The sequence below is a fragment of the Pelecanus crispus genome, chromosome 8 (assembly GCF_030463565.1).
Source record: "Pelecanus crispus isolate bPelCri1 chromosome 8, bPelCri1.pri, whole genome shotgun sequence".
Classification (NCBI taxonomy): Eukaryota; Metazoa; Chordata; class Aves; order Pelecaniformes; family Pelecanidae; genus Pelecanus; species Pelecanus crispus.
In genome coordinates, this window is record NC_134650.1 from 25,578,974 (window position 1) to 25,583,564 (window position 4,591).

The window sequence follows — 4,591 nt, forward strand, 5'->3', positions numbered from 1 at the left end:
GGATGGGGAGAAACAACTAGAGGGTGGCAGGCATCCTGTGTGACCATCAGACTGGCTGCACCAGTGCAGCCAGGGCCTGCGCAGACTCTCCCGCCCTGGGAGCCTCAAAAAAGCCAGCAATGAGATGATGTTTGTGCTGAGCTTTGACTTACCCTGACTGGAAGCACTGACCATGCTCAGCCCTGCTCTGTCCTGTTTGAGACTGCAAAGCAGCAGCCTTGAGCCATACTTTCTTCACAGACATCTGGAAATTAATTAATCAATTTAAAGACTCAAGTCCACATCAAATTGATCAGTTTAAAGGCTCAAGGTTCAAGTTCAAAACAGAGATGCTAAGAATTAGGTGGAAAAAAATAAAATCTATTAATTTTTCTCAGAAATTAAATAAGCACCATGTCTTACCCTGGGAATTACAGACTACCTAAATAGAAGGAAACCACACCAGTGTGTCAGACAGACTCCCTGGAAAAACACTGAAGAAAAACATGCAAGAGAAGGTTTGATATCCATATCCATCCCTCTGAAACTGCTATGTATGACAGGCATTGTTCCTTCCCATCTTGTGAATTGTTTCATAAAGTCACAGTCCTTTGCACCTGAAAATGTTACCATGGACTTCCGGAGGGCAGACTTTGGCCTCTTCAGGACGCTGGTTGGGAAGGTCCCTTGGGAGGCAGTCCTGAAGGGCAAAGGGGTCCAGGAAGGCTGGGCCTTCTTCAAGAAGGAAGTCTTAAGGGCGCAGGAGCAGGCTGTCCCTGTGTGCCGTAAGACCAACCAGCGGGGAAGATGACCGGCCTGGGTCTGAATAGGGAGCTTTTGCGGGGACTCAGGGAAAAAAGGAGAGTCTACCGCCTTTGGAAGAAGGGGTGGGCAACTCAGGAGGAGTACAGGGATCTTGTTAGGTCATGCAGGGAGGAAATTAGAAAAACAAAAGCCCAGCAAGAAGTTAATCTGGCCAATGCTGTAAAAGATAATAAAAAATGCTTTTATAAGTACATCAGCAATAAAAGGAGAGCCAAGGAGGATCTCCATCCTTTGCTGGATGTGGGGGGGAACATTGTCACCGAGGACAAGGTAAAGGCTGAGGTACTTAACGCCGTCTTTGCCTCTGTGTTTAACAGCCAGACCAGTCATCCCCAGGGTACTCAGGCCCCTGAGCTAGAAGATAGGGACGGGGATCAGAATGGAGCCCTCATAGTCCAGGAGGAAGCAGTTAATGACCTGCTATGCCACCTGGATGCTCACAAGTCTATGGGGCCAGATGGGATCCACCTGAGAGTACTGAGGGAGCTGGCAAAGGAGCTCACCAAGCCACTTTCCATCATCTGTCAGCAGTCCTGGTTAACAGGGGGAGGTCCCTGATGACTGAAGGCTTGCCAATGTGATGCCCATTTATAAGAAGGGCCAGAAGGAGGACCTGGGGAACTACAGGCCTTTCAGCCTGACCTCGGTGCTGGGAAAGATTATGGAGAGGTTCATATTGAGTGAACTCAACAGACAAGTGCAGGTCAGCCAGGGGATTGGGCCGAGCCAGCATGGGTTCATGAAAGGCAGGTCCTGCTTGACCAACCTGATCTCCTTCTATGACCTGGTGACCTGCCTGATAGATGATGGAAAGGCTGTGGATGTCATTTACCTGGACTTTAGCAAAGCCTTTGACACCGTCTCCCGTAATATTCTCCTTGGGAAGCTGGCAGCTCATGGCTTGGACAGGCGTAGTCTTCACTGGGTAAAAAACTGGTTGGGTGGCCAAGCCCAGAGAGTTGTGGTAAATGGAGTTAAGTCCAGCTGGCAGTCGGTCATGTGCGGTGTTCCCCAGGGCTCTGTTTTGGGGCCAGCCTTGTTGAATATCTTTATCAACGATCTGGATGAGGGGATTGAGTGCGCCCTCAGTAAGTTTGCAGATGACACCAAGTTGGGTGGGAGTGTTGATCTGCCGGAGGGCAGGAGGGCCCTGCAGAGGGACCTGGACAGGCTGGACTGATGGGCCGAGATGAACTGTAGGAGGTTTAACAAGGCCAAGTGCTGGGTCCTGCACTTGGGTCAAAATAACCCCATGCAACGCTACAGGCTTGGGGAAGAGTGGCTGGAAAGCTGCCTGGCTGAAAAGGACCTGGAGGTGTTGGTCAACAGCCGGCTGAACATGAGCCAGCAGTGTGCCCAGGTGGCCAAGGCGGCCAACAGCATCCTGGCTTGTATCAGGAATAGCGTGGCCAGCAGGAGCAGGGAAGTGATTGTCCCCCTGTACTCGCTGCTGGTGAGGCCACACCTGGAATACTGTGTCCAGTTTTGGGCCCCTCAATACAAGAAAGACATTGAGGTGCTGGAGTGTGTTCAGAGAAGGGCAACGAAGCTGGTGAAGGGTCTGGAGCACAGGCCTTATGAGGAGCGGCTGTGGGAACTGGGGTTGTTTAGCCTAGAGGAGAGGAGGCTGAGGGGAGACCTTATCACTCTCTACAACTACCTGAAAGGAGGTTGTAGTGAGGTGGGTGCTGGTCTCTTCTCCCAAGTAGTTAGTGATAGGACGAGAGGAAAGGGGAGGTTTAGATTGGATATTAGGAAAATTTCTTCATGGAAGGGGTTGTTAAGCATTGGAACAGGCTACCCAGAGAGGTGGTGGAGTCACCACCCCTGGAAGTGTTCAAAAAACGGGTAGATGTGGCTCTTCGGGACATGGTTTAGTCTAATCTACCCTTAATTGGTTTAGTGTGGACTTCTTAATGTTGGGTTAATGGTTGGACTGGATGATCTTAAAGGTCTTTTCCAACCTAAACAATTCTATGATTCTATTCTATGAAATCCTCTACTGTGGCTGATCTCATTCTTGTGTGGTTTAGGGTCACTGTAAGCAGTAAAATCATAACAATGATCTTGCTTTTATTGTCTCCCTACTTAAGGAACGCAAGGGAGCACAGTGCAGACCAGCTCCTCTGTGCAGCAACCACCTGTATGAAACCACAGATGGAAAGCTAAGCAGCACCATGGCTCACACCAGGAGTGGAGCAGCAGAAACCACAAAGGTGTGCTGAACACGCAGAGGACTGATTTGCACTTGTTACTAACAGAGTCACTGCTTGGATCTTGCAGCTTCGGATCGTGATGTGGATGCCAGCACACAATGCTACCATGACCCACGAGCAGGCTGATCTCTGCAGAGCAAACTGCAGCTCTCAGAGCTGGACGCTGCTTCATAGAGCAGCTTCTGGCACTGCCTGCCTCCTCAGTGACCTTCCAGATACATTTCTGTATGTAGACAGTTAGAGGACAGCACCAGGGCTGGCAGAAAATAGCTGGCTGCCAGTCACCCGCCCAGCCACTCTCTCACTCCCCATCCTCAACAGGACAGGGGAGGAAATAAGATAAAAAAAAGCTCATGGGTCAAGATAAAGACAGGGAGATCACTCGCCAATTCCTGGCATGGTCAAAACATGACTTGGGGAAGATTAATTTATTCTCAATTAAAAATAGATTAGGATAGTGAGAAACAAAGACAAAATTAAAAAGATCTTCCCTCCACCCCTCCCTCTTCCCAGACCCAACTATCTCCTCCCTGCCAAGCAGTGCACAAAGAAAGGGGGGTTTCCAGTCAATCCGTAACACTTTGTCTCTGCTGCTCCTTCCTCACACTCTTCCCCTGCTCTGCCATGGGGTCCCTCCCATGGGATACAGTCCTTCAAGAACTGCTCCAGTGTGGGTCCCCGACAGGTCCCTGCCAACAAACCTGCTCCTGCGTGGGCTCCAGCTTCCTGCAGAGCATGTCCACCTGCTGTGGTGTGGGGTCCTCCACGGGCTGCTGGTGGATGTCTGCTGGGGGACAACCTGCTTCCCTCCCCATGGTCTTCTACACAGGCTCTTAAGGGATTCTCTGCTCCAGCATCTCCTCCTTCACCGAGCTTGGTGTCTGCAGGGTTGTTTCTCTCACATTTTTCTCCTTACTCCTCCCTCCCACAGCTGCTCTGCAGCGTTTTTAACCTTTAATATTTTATCAGAGGTACCAGAGTCGCTGATGGCCTCAGCTTTGGCCAGTGGCGAGTCCATTTTGGAGCTGGCTCTGACATGGACGCAGGCCCTGGTTTCTGCAGCATCCACTCCCCCATCCTACTACCAAAACCTTCCCACATAAACCAAATAGACACGATTAACTCCATCTGAATCAATCTCTCAGTCCTTCATCTACCATGTGTGCACCAGTAAACATCGTCTCTCAAATGGTCTTAAATTATTGCTTACTGATTTCCCATGAGATATACACATATATATAAAGCAAATATAAAGTATATTTTCCCATTTCAATTTCCATCAGTAAATAGCTGTGGTCACAGATGGATTAAGAACTACTCTTGACACAGTAGACTAGACTTGCAAAAGGGGACAAGAGTCCAAGTTTGAAAGCCCCTGCTCTAGAAAAACACACAGCTGTAACAAGGATCTGCTTCTTTCTGTAAGGCGGTCTAACTTTTCTCCTTTGAGCAAACAATTAGCTAGTATGAAGAGCATCAACACAGCCAAATGTCTATTAGGAACATTTTGAACAATGCAATGCAGTAGCCTTTCACCTCATTGGAATAAGCAGCATTTGTATCACGCAGAA

The 4,591-nt window shown here is 49.3% G+C and overlaps 1 protein-coding gene across 3 annotated transcripts in view; it reads left to right on the forward strand.

Moving 5' to 3' along the window:
* The window catches only part of RSPRY1 (ring finger and SPRY domain containing 1), a 281,438-nt gene that overhangs the window by 206,947 nt on the left and 69,900 nt on the right, over window positions 1–4,591 (forward strand). The window lies entirely within an intron of this gene.